We start from the raw sequence: 19,486 nt of genomic DNA, 5'->3' as shown, positions 1-19,486 counted from the left end.
CTTTTGCTTATGATTAAACAGTAGTTGCTTTGTTAATTCATTTCCTTACAAACAGTTTCCATGCGAATATTTTCAAAATTTTCAATACACTATCTTCAGTAATACGTATATACGGTATATTAGATTTACGAAAACATTCTGTAAGGCTACTAAATAAATAGGCCTATATCTGAAAATGTCACTTTTCTATAAGAAAAGTTGAAAAAATATTTCTTTTGAATATAAAAACCAAACTTGTGAAAAATGAGCATTAAAATTAAAACTTACATTCTTATAATGCACTTATACTTCTCAGGCAAATCTAAAAATTAACATGGATACAGTTTTAATACGTTCTCTTCCCTTTATCTATTGAATCAGTGCTGGCCATCCCTGAATATAGCTCGACCAAGTGGCATATACCATCTCTTTCGTCTGTCTCTTTCCTTTCCGCTGTAAAGCGCTCAGTCTCTCCTGGGCTCTAAAGCGCGCGCAAGCTCCTGTGGGCATCAATTGACATGCCTGCTGTAAGGTATTCATGTTTTTACATGGCATTGCCAAGAAACGCATTCAGAATCTACAAAAAGCTCTTAAAACGACTGGGACATCACCGAAAGTTCGGTGAGGCAAATATGACCACAAAATTGCATAAAACCAAACAGTCGCAGACAGTGTGGTCAAACATATCAAGTCATTCAAGGGACGGCAGAGTCATTACAGTAGGACGAAAAGTGAGAGAATTTATCTGCCAGATACACTTAATATTAATAAAATGTATGAAATGTACAAAGATGAAAAACTGCCACCTGTTTCATTGTTACAGGAAGATTTTCAATACGAGATTTAATATCGCATTTGGCTATCCACGCTGCAATGCATGTGATAAGTATCAGGCTAATGCAAGGGCACTTCAACAGAAGTTATACGATTTTTTCTTATCAGGAGATGGAAAACACACAAACTTGTAGAATTTAACTTTATATTTATCTGGGGATCGAAACTCCATTTGCACAGAACGTTACTTAATCCCCTTTACCCGAACACCATCGATTTATTCTAGTGCAAAATGTAAACAAGTATAAGAGACAAGAATAAGAATCAATGTAATAAATCACAAAATAAATTTAGATGAAATGTAATACCCACAAATAAAAAAAAGACATAGTGCATAAAATGTGACAGAACATAATACAAAGCCACCGGCGTAGCTCTGTCGCCTAAGGCGCTTGCCTGCCGATCCGGAGTTGCGTTCGGGCCCGGGCTCGATTCCCGCTTGGGCTGATTACTTTGTTGTTTTTTTTCCGAGGTTTTCCCCAACTGTAAAGCAAGTATCAGGTAATCTATGGCGAACCCTCTGCTTCATCTCGCCAAGTATCATCTCGCTATCACTAATTCCATCAACGTTAAATAACCTCGTAGTTGATACAGCGTCGTTAAATAACCAAGTAAGAAAAAAGAACATAACACAAACAAATGTAACAGAAGAAAATATCCTCTGATATAAAAGATCATAAAACAACACTTCACAACATAAATTATATGATAGGCCTATACTACATCAGAATATAAGAATAAAATAACAATAAAACACAATATAAATAAACAAAAGAAATATAAAGAAAGAAATACAATAGAACACAAAAGAAACAAGTAGATCTACAGAACATGGTATAATTCAGTAAGTATAAGTTAATACAATAAACCATAACATGAGGGGGAAAGGAACTGGCCACCCTACCCCATTATCTGTTGGCTAGTTGTCTCATCAGTGTTACTTATGAGGTTCAAACCTGTCTTCGGACAGTTGTTCAAACAACAACATAACATAAAACAACTCAACGGAATACAGTATAAGTGAATATAACATGATACAATGAAAGGAAACATAATACAAACCAGCTCAACAAAATGCAACATTAATCAATAAAATACAAGAGAATACAATAGACTTACAAACATAACACAAAAGAAAGGAAAATAATGCAATACGAGTATAAGGAAATTCAATAGATACTAACCTGAAGCGGTTCAATAGCAATGCAATTCAGTACAAACATTTATAGACAAAATTACAATTCATTGCATTATAGCATGCGAGTTCAAGAATATATTGGGTTCATTGCTGCTGCTGGTCACTTTGAAACGTAATGACTGTAATGAAACCTTTTATATAAGTGATTACTAATACAATTGCACGAGACTTTTTTAAACTCTGTCAATCCCACGGAAATTGTTCAATTTCAATAACGTGGCTATCACAAAGAAAGGATTATGCCTACATCGCGGAACTTCATGCAATTGTACACACGAAAAATGTTTGAAAATATGTATTTTCTCTCTACAAATCAGTGTCAATAAATGTAGGAAAGTGTTAATATTTTACTTAAATAATCATTTTATGAGAAAATTATTGATAAAAACAATGACTGTAAATTAATTTAGTACAGAAATGTCAATATTAAAAATGTAACGTTTTATTTTTTTTTCGATTTTTTAAATAACTGGGGTCAGCATTGACCTCATGGCATTCAGAATCACAAAAATTTCTGGTAGTACTAGGGTTAAAATTCTTTTGTTTTTTTTATGCCGTCCATGCCGAAATGTAGTAATTATACACCTGGTAGCAGCCCATTAATGGACCTCATTAAAGTACACTTATTCATTAAAGTTCAGGTGTTCCACCAATCAGAAAATAACGTTGTAGCAATATGAAAGCGCAAGCATCGATTATTCTCGGATATACAATCGAAAGACAACTAGCGCGAGATAAGATTAATAATTAGCGCGAGATTAGATAAATAATTAGCGTTAATTGTAAATAATATTGAAATAAATTCAATTTGTCATCTCGTTTTTCAATGTCTAATTCAATTTCAAGGTTATATCAAGATTAATGTTTATTTTACTCTCTAGATTATATCGAGGTCAATGTCGACATTAGTTTCTCAGAAAAGAAACAATACTTTCGCGTCTGCGCACATCTCATAATTTACGAGGTATTGCACAAGGTCAGTTCCGCTCCTCAGTCAGATAAGAATAACATGAATACTTATGAATAATTTCATGTTAGAAATATGGTCGAGCATAAAAAGTCGTATGAAACTTGACTATAATGGTAATTAAGACGCTCGTATGAAAATTATGAAACTCGGTTGCGCTCGTTTCATAAACATACTCGCGTCTTAATTACTACCATTATAAGATTCCATTATTGCAGACTGTATCTTACTTCATAGCGAATTCTGATGCTACGTTATTAAACTAGTTTGGCCTTTAATATTTCTGTTTGCAGTCTTACAAACAACGCATAATTTTCACTTTCTGTGTCTCCTCTAAACATATTTCAACATTTTGTACAATGTAAAATTATTGTCATTTAAAGACGTGCTATTCTTAACCTTAATAATATTTTCTATTTCATGTTGCTTTTAAATGGTTGCAATTCTTTATTCTTCTGCTTTCAATTAGTGATTCCTCAGATTATAATTTTACCCTTCAGTTATTCCTGTTACATTTTTATATTATATTGGGCGATATAATATAGACTACTTTTGCGGCAGGAAATAATTTCAATATCTTTTAGTTATACTTGACCTGAGTAATATCGAGTACTAAAATCAGTTATGTGTTAATTTCAAAGGTATGAGTCATTAATAAAAATATGTTTTCCTGCAGAGATCGTTAATTCTTCAACAGTCCTACTTTTTGTCATTACAGTGGATGACACAGGCCACAAATTTGTGGCTTGCTTTATAGAACTGTTGTTATTTTCTGGACAAAATGTATATACGGTGGGTGTTTTCCGTTGTCTATAAACCCCCTTGATAGTTACAATTTGCATATTTGAATACGGCTCTACAAACTCATCGTTGTTTTCGTAGCATTCATACAGTGATGCAATTTTTATTTAGCGTTATTTCGGTAGTCCTATATTTGAAATAAATTTCTCTCTTCTTCGGTTACGTTCATTACTGCCAGTACATCACCAAGCACAACTTGTCTCACGTTTTACTAATTGAACAATGTTAAAATGTTATGTTTTATTTAACGACGCTCGCAATTGCCGAGGTTATATCAGCGTCGCCGGTGTGCCGGAATTTTGTCCCGCAGGAATTCTTTTACATGCCACTAAATCAACTGACATAAGCATGTCGCATTTAAGCACACCTAAATACCCTCGACCTGGCCAGGAATCGAACCCGCAACCTCAGGGATAGAAGGTCAGCGCTATAAGTGCGCCAACCAGGCCGACCTAACAGATCATGATCATATTTAAATGAGGAGGAATTATTGGGAAGAAGATATTTTAGAACTTCTCTGAGAAATATACCGCAACGCTTACAAAAATACCGCTTTGTGAAGAAAATAATTAAATATGTCTTCATAAACCTATTACTTTTCCATCTCACAAATTGTTTTTAGACATTAATGTTTTTAAAATAAGAAAAATTTATTACATTTTATTAATAAAATTCATACATGAAAATCTGAATAATTTTGAATTGTATTCTCATAGTTATGTAACAAAAGGTGTGTATTCTTTAATATTGTTTGAACTAAAACGCAACACTGCCACAGTATTTAATCATAGTAGTACTTTAGGCTCAAGAATATATAACAAATTTATATTTAAATATCCTAATCTTGTCAATTCTAATAGTTGTAGTAGTAAATTTAAAAAGTTATGTATGGATTTTATAAAAATTGAAAAATCGTAAATTTAAATTTATATATTCTTATTGCGTAGTAAACATAAGACAAATTGTATTGTATAATTCGTAATTTCAATTCAGGAATCCACCTCTGACACGAGTTCTACTCTTTCAAGGGCGAGCTAATTTTTTTTTTCTGATTATATTATATTTTATGTTACAATTATTAGGAAAATAAATTAATTAATTAATTAATTAACAATTAAATAAATAAACAAATAAATAAGTAAATAAATAAATAAATAAATAAATAAATAATCAGAATGTGCCGTTTGTTGTGGTGTCAAATTCATCTTGTGCATTAACTTACACAAAACGAAAGACGGCTGACACATCGTGTATTGTATGTTTGCTCTCCTAACATGTAAACAAAGCACAACAAGTGTTGACGCCACAATCCACGTACAGTGGCCTGCACGTTATCCGGACCTGTCGCCACTCGACTTCTTCCTGTGGGGATCTGTAAAGGACAGTGTGTATCAGAACATTCAGACAACACCAGACGACATGCAGCAACGCATTCGACAGGCTTGTGTGTCCATTCAGCCAGCAACATGCCGGGCAGTCATACGGTCTTTCGGGGAACGCCTTCGAATGTGCATTAATGTGAATGGTCTCCATTTGGAACAACTTTTGTGACTCTCAAAGCATAACATTATCCAATTGAGGGTACGTTTTTGTTTCCTTTTGTTGTTGTTATTGATTAGGAAGGTGATATTGTGATACATTTTAGAACTCGTCTTAATGTGTATAATCAATGTAACATGATTAAAGTATGTAGTGCTATTTGAAAAATTGATGACGTCACGGGTATCTTGTAGTATAATGTAGTTACATGCACCAAATCTCCACACTCATGTTAGCCCCTCGTTCTAACATAACACTCAAAAACAAAATTCCAATATCTATCCAAACAAAAAAGTTATGATAGATGCACAAGATAAATGGGACACTCTGTACAAGCGCGATTTTCAAACAGCTGACAGCCAACTTTCGAGTGCAAAAAGGACCGCAGTCCTGGACTCCGGGTCTTTCTGCACTCAACCAGAAATTCAATCCTGTCTTTTCAATCTTATATTTTCGTAAATTTAGGTCTTTTCTATGCACAGGGTGAATATAGCTCCAGAGATTCAGAATCTGCTCATAACTGAATTTCATAAAAAATGTGACTCAGATCCTTTCTGCATTCATCGATTCTATTACATATGGGTTGTATTGAAATATTATGATCTTTCTCCCTGAAGTCCTATTACTAGATGCCTTTTCTGATCCCGGACTGTCCATGAAGCCAAACAGGTGATAGGCAGAGGATTCCGGATCTGAACTGTATGGTGTTTGGGCAGAATTTTCAATGTAGTCTATTCAGTTCTCTTCTCGCAGGGACGTGCAGTGTCAAACCATGCGTTGCGATGGTTCTTTGAAAGTGGGAACGTTCAAAAAGCTTCGTTGTGCGTGAATAACGTCCACAAGAGGAAGTGTTCCGGCACAAGCACGACAAAAATGGCCTCGTACTGAGCAGCCATACTCGTAGGAAATCGAGAAGAATAAATGTGAGTTGGTGTATCAACCACAGTAAGTTCTGGAACTGAATTACCACATAAGTCATTCTTTATCAGGTTTCCATTTCGACAAATTATTTTCAACATCCCAATATGTTTCTATTATTATGATGTACCGAAGTACATATGATATTTCCGTGCAGATATTCTGTGTCGTCCACACCTGTGAAGTAACGGTCAGTTCGTCTGGCCGCGAAACCAGGTGGTCCGGGTTCGAATCCCGGTCGGCGAAAGTTACCTGGTTGAGGTTTTTTCCGGGGTTTTCCCTCAACCCAATTCGAGCAAATACTGGCTAACTTTCGGTGCAGGACCCCGGACTCATTTCACCGGCATTATCACCTTCATATCATTCAGACGCTAAATAACCTAGATGTTGATACAGTGTCGTAAAATAACCTAACGAAATAAAAATAAAAATATTCTGTGTCATCATATGATGAAAGATGAGTGGAACGGAGAAAAATTCTCTCCGACACCGGGATTTGAACTCGGGTTTTCAGCTCTATGTGCTGACGCTCTATCCACTATGCCACACCGGATTCCCATGCCGATGTCGGATCGAATCCTCTCAGTTTAAGTTTCACCTCTTGGGTTCCCTCCACTGGGCTACCCTCATCCCAATATGTTTGCCTGAGGGATGTAGGAACAGATTTCTATCACAAAATATGTTTAAACTTTTTAAATACTGCTGTCTTAAAAGATAACACATGCTTTCTAACAACCTTTCTGTTTGCTGTTTTTAATCTATCATTCAAAATACATTTATAAAACTAATTCATTTTCAATGCTTCAAGTAAAGACATCCTAAATTCTTTTTCTATTTTGCATACGATATTATCATTTTGTGGGTCCAAAAGTTAAAATCTCATTTCATTGCAGGAAATAATTAAGAAATGAAATTAATTTTGTTGAAATTCACATAAAATATTAATTCTTGTAGTGTAATATTGATCTATACGAAATTCGGTTTATAAAAGTGACAATGTGTGAAAAAAAATTTGATTTAAAATGAAAATCCAAGCATATCATTTAATTCTGGAGTAGGTACTGCAAATAGATTGCTGAAGTTCCAGTTACAAAACTATATTCTTTCGTGAGTATTCGGTCACGTGCAACAAAGATAACGGTTAGTGCTGATCTATTATGAAAGAGCAATCCCGAATATCTCTGTAACCTCACTTGGCTTCTATATTATTTACCACAACAAGCTATTCTGAGAGCAAGTTTTTGTTTACAGTGTGGAAGCGAAATAGCCTTGGAGATTTTCAGAGCGAATAGCTCATCTTTCATGACCGTCATATCATATTGGTGGAAAGTTAATAGTTTGTCAGAAAAAAAAATGTTTAAAACCCTCTTATTCGGTAACTATTGCGAGTAGGATCGCGATTTTTCTTCACATCGATAGGAAAACTAACAAATAATAATTTATCCCTCTGGCGTATTTCAACATTGTAGACGGTTCTCGTGTAAATTTAATTTTAAAAACCTCTAATTTCAAGCCACTGGACTATGCGAGTTGGTTACAACACAGCGCCAGAGAACAGCTCATCTAGCGAGACACACCGAGTTCGTCGACCTCTTACATGTGTATCACGAGAAGAGAGTGTTAGCGGCGATGTTGCTGGACTGCTGAAACTTCACACTTAGGGTCGAATTCATAGTCGTCACTTATAAAATGAGGAAACACTTAAGTAATGAGCGTTTCCTTAGCACTTATTTCAGATCGTATTGCAGAGACGCTACTCATTCATATGCCCTGAGCATTCCCTTGACATCGAAAAAATATGGCAACATGGCTAGACGTGAGCGCTTTCCTATATTCAATTGTTTTCCAGCGCCTTCAAATAGTTAAATCGGCATTATTGTCATACACAAATACAGAAGTAAATATTATAAAGCTAAAAATTGTACAAGATGTCCAGAAAGCATTTTACAGAAAAGAAAGAAGTAAGCTAAGATAACTAGTCATGAAATATGGAGATTTCGTCGAAAGTAAAAAAATTGATAATTGTTCTCTCCAAAAGAAGAAATTCACATGGAATAAAATTGCAGTTGAGTTTAATGCAAACTCCGGAAATATTCCTGTAAGTAAATCATTTTAATTTATTTTTCAGTTATTTTTATGCTAAACAAAGGAAGTGGTATAATTACGCAAATTTTAACAGCTTATTCCTCGGGTAGAATACAAACAAAAATGCAAATGACACCTTGTTGAGACGTGAATACTTTAAAAAAAAAATGCCGCTTAAATCTACCTGAAATGCTGTTGTATCATAAAATCTCAAAGCAACCAGTACTTTCAGCAGTGGCGAAATCGGTAAGCCTCATGGTTGTGTATTGTGAATTGAAATGAGAGACACCACAATATTCACAACAGTGATCTTGTCGAAACGGTATCTCCGCTTAAATTGTTTATCATTATACATCTCTAAAGGGTTTTCCATATCTCTGATACATCTTTTGCTTGCCGAAACTCATTTTCATTTTAATTACAGAACTCAATAAATTAAATTAAATCATAATCATCATCTCTTGTATACCGAATCAGGTGATTACAATGCATATGAGGAAACACTTGAGTAAGCTGACAAGCTACCTTATTTGAATAAGTGTTCACTTCAGTGGGACTTATGAATTGGAAATTATTACAAGCAACTGCTTAAGTGTTTCCTTACGATAAGTATTGACTATGAATTCGGCCCTTAATCTTATACACTACACAAAAAAAGTTTTGCACCACCCACATATCTTACGTGTTTTTTGTTTATAGTAATATTTATGTTTATGTTTTTCTTGATTATAGGAATAAATGGAGAACCAACACTAAATCAGAATGGGAAAATGTTAAGAGACTTTGTAAGTTTCAATAAAATGAGAATAGAAAATACATTCTTTAAACACAAAGAGATACATAAATATACATGGTCTGTAAGAGGATTAAGATCTATTATTGACTATTTTACTGCGAACGAAAAACTATCCAAACTGTTCAGAGATGTATGAGTTCTACGAAGCTGTGATATTAGTACTGACCACTTCCTTGTGAGGGGAAAGGTGGACCTTAAAACAAGATGGTATAAATTAAATCGTACAAGAAATCAAATAGAAGATACAAGATGGAAAACCAATTTACTAAACGAGGAATCAATAAGAACACTTTATAAATCTAGAATAGAATTATATATGGATCAAAATGCTGTTAGCGAACATATAGAACTGGAATGGTCAAAGTTTAAAGAAGTAATAGAAAAAGCTGCTTTTGAAGTATTAGGGAAAAGGAAATTACGAAGAAAGAAAAAGGGATTATACATATGGAATGAACAATTAGAAAATATAATAAAGAAGAAAAAATGATTATATTTAACCTGGCTATCAAATAAAACACCTCAAGCTTTGGAAATGTATAAAAACTGTTGCAAAGATACAAAATAATTGATTAGAGAGGCCCACAATGTAAGCTGGGATAAATATATCTCTAATATAGAAAATGATATACATGGAAGACAAAGAACGGCCTATAAAATAATGAAACATTTGAACAAAGATGAAAAAGATATAGCAAATCTACAAATATTAGACTACAACTTATGGCTTGAATATTGTAAAAATTTATGGACTAATGAATATGAAGAAGAAATAGAATTAGACACACCTGAGATAAGAGTCAAAACTGAAATAGATAATTTAGAATTTTGGGAATTAGAACAAGCTACAAAGAACTCTAAAAATAAGAAAGCTCCGGGACAGGATGGAATAAATACAGAACTATTGAAATATATACCTGATGGAATGAAGTTTAGATTGCTAAACATTTTAAATCAATGCTGGCAACAAAAGAAAATACGAGAAGAATGGAAAACTTCATTAATTGTACCAATATTTAAAAAAAGTGATAAAACTAAACCGGAAAACTACAGAGGGATTAGCTTGTTAAATAGTGTTTACAAGCTATATACAAAAATTCTAAACCAAAGGCTTCGCAACATTATTGAAACAATTTTATTAGAAGAACAAATAGGTTTCCGAATAGGAAGGTCATGCACTGATAACATTTTCACTATAAAACAAATAATAGAAAAAAGGAGAGAATTTAATTGTCCAACATATATTATATTCATAGATTTCATAAAAGCCTTTTATAAAGTGAAAAGAAAAAAATTATGGGAAATAATGGTTAACAGAGGTATACCAAATCATATTACTGAAACATTTAAAGAAATATACAAAGGTACAACTATATGTGTAAAAGAAAGAGGTGGAAGTTTTAAAACAAGAAGTATTAACACCGGACTAAGACAAGGGTGCTGTACATCACCCACTTTATTTAATTTATACCTAGACAACGCAATCCGAGAATGGAAACAGCGGCTAAACATTTTAAATATATCCTCTGATTATAATAGGAAGAATTTTATAATGACACTCCTATATGCAGATGACCAAGTAATAATTTCTGACAATGAAGACACGCTACAAAGAGCATTATTTGAACGCCATAAAATAATTCTTAATTACAATTTTGATATATCAAAATCTATGGCATTTCAAGGAACTCATCCGCTAAGATATAAACTTGTATTACACAATAATATAATTGAACAAGTAAATACATTTAAATTTTTAGGATCATCAATATCATATATTAAAGAGGTAGATATTGGAAATAAAGTTGAAATGTTTTCAAAAATATTCGGAACAATTAAAAGAACTTTAAAAAATAAAGTAAGAAAAGATACGATGATAAAATTTTATAAAACAATGGCAGTTCCTGCAGCTCTATATAGTAGTGAAACTTGGACAATGACAAGTAGAGATAAAAGTAGACTACAGGCAGCAGAAATGGGGTTTTTAAGATCAGTTCTGGGAGTCACTAAAAGGGACAGAATCAAAAATGAAGACATAAGAAATCAATTACAGATTTTTAGCCTAAATGAAGGAATAGACCAACATAGACAAAAATGGCTAGATCACGTAGACAGAATGGATGAGAGAAGATACTCAAAGAAAATATTAAATTATATACCAGAAGGGAAACGAAACATAGGAAGACCAAAAAAACGATGGAAAGACCAATGAACTAATAATTTGGAGCGCGCAACAAGCCTTTGTAGGGCTTAATGCATGAAGAAGAAGAAGAAGAAGAAGATGTTTTCTTGATCAGTAGACATTGATATTGCAATAGTAGATTGCCACCTGTCCACTGAGAGTCGAACTAAAGCTTCTGGCCTCGGTATGTCAGTAGAGTACGCTGTGTCTGGAATCTGAACTGCATTAAACAGTGCTCTGTTCAATTTTGTCAACATGTCTAGAAGAGTCATCAGCACGTTTACTCGTGCGAGTATTGTTACAGGAAGGGTTGTCGGTGCGGGTAGATAGTTGGCGTACATCATTGCAACGTCGTTAGAACATGTCAAAGATATCGTGTTGCTCAAAATGTCCAAGACATGCCTCGCAGTGGTCGCTCTCAGTCAGTCAACAACAACAGAAGCTGAAGACAGATACCTACGGATTATGGCTCGTAGGAACATAGAGGATAACGCCACGGAACTGCACAATGCCTTCCTGATGGCAACTGGGACGGCTCTGTCGACCCAAACTGTAAGAAACAGACTTCACACAGACGATTTAGTCTCCAAACGTCCTACACGAACACCACTACTACGACGTCAGCACCGTGCCTCTAGTAACAGATGGGCAAGAGAAAACCTGCAATGGGACCTGGATCAATGGCATAAGGTCCTCTTTACCGACGAGTGCGGGATTTGTCTGACGCCTGACAATCGTCGGAGGAGAATGTGGAGAGAACCAGGTACCAATTTACGACTCAGACATTCTGTCCATCGGATGCAGCAGGGAAGTGGCTCAGTGATGTTTTGCGCAGGCATCATGTACGAACGTCGGACGCCGCTCGTCGTCGAGTTAATTTGATAGCTGCCCTACAGCCAATATATATAGGCAATGAGTTTATCTTCCAAGACGACAACGCGCCAATACACCGCGCCGTCTCGTCAGTATCGCCCTCTAGGAGGCTGGCATACAAAGAATGGAATAGCCATCGAAATGTCACCAGACATGAATCCAATTTAACATGCTTGTGACATGTTGAAACGTGCAGTACAACGCCGTAGAAACCCACCACGCATCCTACATGCCCTTAGAAGAACCGCTGTAAAAGAGTGGGACTTGCTTCACAGCAATGCTTTGACCATCTTGTTGACGGCATGCCGAGAGGGAGCCAAGCATGCTCCAACGCAAAGGGTGGAGTAATACGATATTAGAGACTCCCAGAAGAAGTTTTTGATTTCGACGATTAGAATAGAAACACTTTCCTGCTAATTTCCTTTGTTTCGATTAATTTTTTGCGTAATAAAATTTGTGTTTTGTTTTCATAAGGTGTGTCAAGTGTGATCCACATATTTTTACCAAAATTGAGATGTTTCAGAACTTGCTTTGAACAAAAATCCAGGTGGTGCAAAACTTTTTTTGAGTAGTGTAATTGACCGTGCATTTAATCACAAAACCTAATACAGATTTTCTATTCATTTCAGTATACCGTATCGTCCCTTTCAATCTCAAATTATTTCAGTTCCATCCTATATAGAAAACTTAGGTATTCGCGGAGTAAGCTTACTAGTTTTGTATGAGTTACTTCAATAATGACTAAGTAGCCTGTAACATAAAGAGTAATGCGTGTAGGTATTTTTAAGTTATATTTTTTCCATGACGAAATTCTCAGTTGAAGGAATAATTCCATGCACAGCCTATAATGTTCTTTCTCAATTGAAGATAGATCTATGGTTGTTTAAATAAAAATTTCTCAGAAATATGGTGGTATGGGGCGTATTGTTTCGCAATTTCATTTTTTAACATCTTACATTAGACACAAAACTACTAAAATATTCAGAACCGGTTTGGAATTAACCACTGTTTTGCGCTATTCATAAAAGACAGACATCCTTTCGGTTGAATTGATACGCATTGTGGATGCTGAATATGCAAAAAAAAATATATCAAAGTGTTTAAAAGAATAGAATTGTTTCTTCACCGAGATATGGTTTTAAAAACTACTTTTGATGCTGAAAACATATATTTTTATGTTTGGGGAAAATCTTGAAAGAAACCCTACCAGATAGCCAGCCCAAGCCTGAATCATACTCACGTCCTAGCATATCTCGGATCGGCAGGCAAGCGTCTCAGCCGACTGAGCTACTCCGGTGGCAGCTAAGGAATGATGACGAAATGGAGAAATGTTAGGTATGATGTAGTTGCCTAATATGGGGAAGCGGGAAAACTCCGATAAAAACCCGAACTGCAACATTGTCCGACACAAGTGTCACTAAGAATTTTTCAATGAAAAATCCCAGGCTTCATCGGGACTCGAACCCGAACCCGGCTGAAAATCTGACCTGTTTGAAGTCATACATTTGACATATATGTAGGTGTAAGAATTTCGTAATTATCCTTAAGTGTCATCGGTTGAGAATTTGCAGCAAGAAGTAAATTATGTTAACTATCCCAAAACTTGAACTCTATAACTATAAGACATCGAGCTCTCGCATTCACAATGGTGTGTCACTGAACTTTAGCTCTACATTGTTAATATTGAGTCTCCATGATTTTGACATGATTTATGCGTCGGGAAGTGGAGGATTCGCCATAGATTACTTGAAATTCGCCTTACGGTTGGGGAAAACCTCTGAAAAAACACAACCAGGTAATCATTCCAAGCCTGAATCGAACCCGCGCTCGAGCGCAACTCAGGAATGGCAAACAAGCACCTCAGCCGACTGAGCTACGCCGGTGACCGCTATGGAATGATGACGAAATGGAGAAATGTTAACGTAACGATGTAGATGCCTAATATGGGAAAACGAGAGAGTGAAAGCTCTGAAAAGTATAGAACTGACTTTTTATTTCTGATGCAATATGGAAAACATTTCGTTTTTAAGGTTTACGCATTATCCTTTGTTATTTAATTGGAACGGAACTAACTAGAGAAAACTCTAAAATATATCACAACTATACACCCTTACATAATATCTGACAAGCGAAGTAAACATTGTCAATAGAGGAGGAGAGAAATATAATTGCTATTTAACCAATGGCAGACGTCTGATTTCACGCTTCTCTTGAACTTGGGGGCGGGGGTAGAACGTTTCAGACCGCCCAACTTCAAGATAAGCGTCGAATGGGACCTCTGCCATTGGTTCAATATCAATTATCCTTCTCTCTCTGCCGGCAATGTTTACGTCTTCTGTCAGATATTATGGACGAAGTATAGAGCTCCAAAGTTGCCGAGATTTGATCTCCGCTCCACGGTTATCTTAAGTCAAATATTTGCCAGCTGAGCTATTAAGGCAATGATGTCAACGAGAGCGCAAACGTGCTCATAGCCCATATGCGCTGATCAGAGCACGTAAGGCACGCAGGTACAAGTCACTGGTGAACACTAGGGTTGTACATTACACATTGACAAAGTCGTTCAGTAAGTTCCAGGCTGACTGGACTCTTGACTTCTTAGGTAAGTGAAAGATGAGGTCATGCCCTTTGTTGGTTTGTGGAAATTATTTACTTACAAAGACAAGCAGTGTCAAACTCCTGAAATTATTACTTCATCTACAGAATGATATAATATTCAAATTAGTTTGTTTTATTGACATTAAATAGTAGTAAATGTATGTGAAGATGTATTGTAGAGTTTCTTCCTCACAGCATTGTATTTATGTTCACAGAATAAAGCACAAACAAAAGTGTGCTGCTAATGGCGTAGACTCATTACATGCCAGTTACGAGTTGTGTCAATAAATTGTCCAAATTTTCGTACATAAATTCTCAGTTTGACGATGTTTCTTACCATTACGATATCCTTTGGTTAAGCAAAGAAAAAGCTCTGTCCAGGTATTTTGAATCGCGTGAATATTTATCAGAATTCATAATAGAAAAATAGAGACAGTCCAGAATTAGTTGACTCTACATGGATCGAGGAACTTAACTTTCTCAAGGATATATTCGAACATCTGAACGTTTTTAATTTGAGATCGCAAGGAAAGAATCAATTAATTTGTGTCGACAGATATTATTAAAAGCTTTCAGATGAAGATTTCATTGTAGATGTCACAGACCTCGAAGCCCAATTTTTATAATTTCAACGCCTTCAGTCTTTGAACTCCTGTTCAGCAATGTAAAATACTGCAATGTTTTAAAAAACCTCTGGGAAGAGTTCCATAGACGATATAAAGATATTGACCTGCTCCAGCCCAAGTTGGATTTGTTTTGTGATCCTTACTCATCAAACCCAGAAGATATACCAACACAGTTACAGTTGAATACTTGAATTGACCAACATCCCAAGTTCAAAATTTACCGAATTCAACTTTTTACCTAGCAATTTGTGTTTTAGATAGGCTACCATTCTGTAAAAAAGAATATCCTAAGTCCGACTCTAAGCCTGTGTTTTTGGATCATACAAATATTCATTTCAATACTCATAATGCAAGCCTATATAATTTCTTTGCGGTCCTGAAAAAATAACTTCAATGGACTTGGAATGTTAAGCAATTCAGGTGTTCCATTAGAAATTATTTTACTGCACGAAACATTTCACCGGACATCAGAAGGCTGAGGTGGGCAAAAATCAGAAAAAGCACTTCTGAATTACGCGAGAACTCGGGAATTTAAATTTGTTTCTAGAATTGTGATGATGCTCATATAAGTAGTACATGATTATGTAACGGTTAATAACAATAATTAGGCTAATTATGAACCTCATTATGTAAAACTGCTTAAGTTAAAGAGAATCTATGTTTATTATTTATTATATCCTACTATTTTATAATTAACTGCATTTATTAGAGAGGTACTTGCTGCAAAACATGTCTTTATTTCTTGTTTTCTTGTATGAGCGTAACACATTATCTATTTCTGAAGAGCAGTTTAATTCATCTTGCAGTGGTAGGCCAACAGATTTCATTTCGTTCACCCCTTCTTTTTCACCGCTACTCCTTGCAGAATAGCTTCATTTGAACCCGTGAGCGCTTGGTAGCACGTAGCGTCTTTCACGTGCTCTGACCTTGACATCCCTGATCTAAATGCTCTGGAAATATGCATGCATTTATGCCTTAAAATACCAAAATATCACATAAAAACTTGGATGCATGACGCAAAATAATTTAAATATTGCCCAAAAATTACTTAGAAAGCTTCTTTAGTAGGCTTACCATTCTAAAAAATTGTTTTTGTAAATATTTATTCTTTTCTTCTCCGTATGTAAAATTATTCCCATATTTATTTCTGTTCTGTAACATAGTTTGTTGTCCACTGTTTACCTTAATATGTTAATCTCAGCCGTTTCCAACAGTTTTTCCCATAGAGATATACAGTATTTGGTCTATTATCGGCTTCTTAACTTAATACGGGGCGGAGAAAATCGATTTAACTAATCACCAAAGGTGTAAGCGAGATCTGTTATTTGTCAAACTGTGTGAGCCTATATTCTTATGTAAATAACTCAAGTTTATCGAGGTAAACAACAAAGGAAAGTTGCTTGTAGTGGAAACAAAAATCAATGTCCATTTCGAACGACCCTCATGTTTTCACCTTCATTCAAATTTCAACACCGCATCAGTTAACTCTTACATAAAGTGGCTTTATATTCACTATATTTCGCTCATGTACAAATTCACTAATGGAGTGTAAGAGCCCATTGAATTTCAAGGAATCAGAGTCGTCTATCAATGCCATATATTATTGATTTTACATAATCACTTCTTGCATGTCACTAATGAATAATAATTGCCTTTTACTTGGTAAACTACGTACGTATATGTTCAGACAAGTCAATGATAAGCACTATAACCTCAATAAACTCAGAAATATTCAACATCAATTTCAGCACCAAATAATATAACTAATAAATTAATTCAACTTTTATAATTTACAGTTCATTAAATTCCATATGTTTAAGGTGTATTCTCTTTACAAAAAAAGATAAATATTTCCATTATTCTATTGGACCCGCACCTTGGCGTCGTGGTCTAAGGCAGAAAGCATGCCTGGAACTCGCGTTAAGGAATGCGCGCTAATTCGATTCCTCATGAGGGAATAAATTTTCTCATGAAATTTCGGTCAGTGTATGGGGCCATTGTCCACCTTGTATCATGATGCATTTGGGGAGCCATGGTAGGTAACGAAATCCGGTTACGACAACCAGCCATGCTTGCTTACTTACTTACTTACAAATGGCTTTTAAGGAACCCGGAGGTTCATTGCCGCCCTCACATAAGTCCGCCATCGGTCCCTATCCTGAGTAAGATTAATCCAGTCTCTATCATCATATCCCACCTCCCTCTAAGGTTTTTTTTTCCATCCGGTCTCCCAACGAACACTCTATATGCATTTCTGGATTCGCCCATACGTGCTACATGCCTTGCCCATCTCAAACGTCTGGATTTAATGTTCCTGATTATGTCAGGTGAAGAATACAATGCGTGCAGTTCAGCGTTGTGTAACTTTCTCCATTCACCTGTAACTTCATCCCTCTTAGCCCCAAATATTTTCCAAAGAATCTTATTCTCAAACACCCTTAATCTCTGTTTGACTTGAGGCTTTCCCGGCGTTTGATGTAGAATAACTCTTCTCGGGTTCTCAGCCAGGTGAGTTGGAGATTTGCTTCCAAGCTTTCGACGGCTAGCTCTGATATCTTCCTCGGGGAATGAAGTCGAAAACTTGGAAGCAAATCTCCAACTCACCTGGCTGAGCACCCGAGAAGAGTTATTCTACACCCTTAATCTCTTTGCATCTCTCAAAGTGGGAATCCAAGTTTCACAACCATACAGAACAACCGGTAATATAACTGTTTGATAAATTCTAACTTTCAGATTTTTTGATAGCAGACTAGATGACAAAAGCTTCTCAACCGAACAATAACAGGCATTTCCCATGCTAACCACACGATATCTCCATTCTCGTTGGATGACCGTTCACCTCTGGGAAGCATGTGAACGTGAGGACAGCAATTGGCCGGTCGGCAGTGGATTTTAATGGGTTTTTGCGCCAGGGATTAATTTTTATAACTCCGTTTTTTTCTGTCATTCATGTGAATTTAGAGTATCTAGTTAATACTAGATGGCTCTAAATCAAATTATAAACAAATATTTTCATTTCTTATTTACCTCTGCAGCAGACTATGACAGTGAATGAAATATGATACAATGTCATATATTAAAACAAATATCTCTCTGGTAATACTATGCGCTAGATTTATTAATCTATTTACCTCTTATTATATTCGTGGAATAATCTTATCAAATATCAAACGAGGGTTTAATTTAGTTTGTATATATTCAACCGCTTTTCGCGTTCATGAATTTATGGACAAAATGAAAGCCTGTTGTGGTAATTCCTATGATATTTGTTGTCAAAATGACATATTTCTAAAACAAAATTATAAGAACGTAAGTTGAACTGATATAAGTTAGTTATTTCTGCGAGAACATACTTTTACTCAGATTGCTCTTGTCAAAATAACACAGCGCTAACAATAAATAACCTATTGTAGATGGTTTTCATATTTACGTAACTCAAAACAATTAATCTTTGACTCACAATTGAACAAGTCACTGTTCATTCTAATATTATAAGCAGTAAAAAAAGAATATCTTAATACTATCTGACACGCATTATTTTCCTGAGGAATTTGATAGTTTTTAATGATATTCTCTATCCCTTAATGAAGCAGAGATGCTTAGAACTAGACTTAGAATACCAGCTACATAAAGACTGGAGCGAAAGACATATTGGCTATGGGCTTGACCATCGTCAGTGGTGTCATATTTCTGGCAATGTTGAACAAAATTTTTCAAATGAAGTCCTGTTTCTTATTAATTATACTATAGTAATCGTTATGCTGTACATGTACAGTAGTGGCAAAATAACCGGACCGACCCTTGTAGCTGATTTCAGAGCCTTCTTCACTCCAGAGCACGATAGATTGGTAACTAAGACTTTCGTGATTCGAATCCTGCCTGGGAAAGAATGTTTTTTTTTTCGTTCCTTATTCAAATTTATTCCCAATACTTTTCGATTGCAGCGATATTTTACTACTTAATTAACTTATTATTCCCAGAACATGAATTTTACCAGCAATCGTTGTCTACTTGTTTGCATTGTATTCCATTCAGTGCGCTGTCTGAGGGGTGGGGACAGGAAACTACACTAAAGTAATGCAGATATCGTAAT

At 35.4% G+C, this 19,486-nt stretch overlaps 1 protein-coding gene across 1 annotated transcript in view; it reads right to left on the bottom strand.

The window, feature by feature from the left end:
• The window catches only part of LOC138691404 (opioid-binding protein/cell adhesion molecule homolog), a 1,391,213-nt gene that overhangs the window by 193,955 nt on the left and 1,177,772 nt on the right, over positions 1-19,486 (bottom strand). The gene's annotated exons all lie outside the window — the stretch shown is intronic.

Source organism: Periplaneta americana, chromosome 16, assembly GCF_040183065.1.
Source record: "Periplaneta americana isolate PAMFEO1 chromosome 16, P.americana_PAMFEO1_priV1, whole genome shotgun sequence".
NCBI classification, from domain to species: domain Eukaryota; kingdom Metazoa; phylum Arthropoda; class Insecta; order Blattodea; family Blattidae; genus Periplaneta; species Periplaneta americana.
This window is presented reverse-complemented; position numbering and strand designations above follow the sequence as displayed.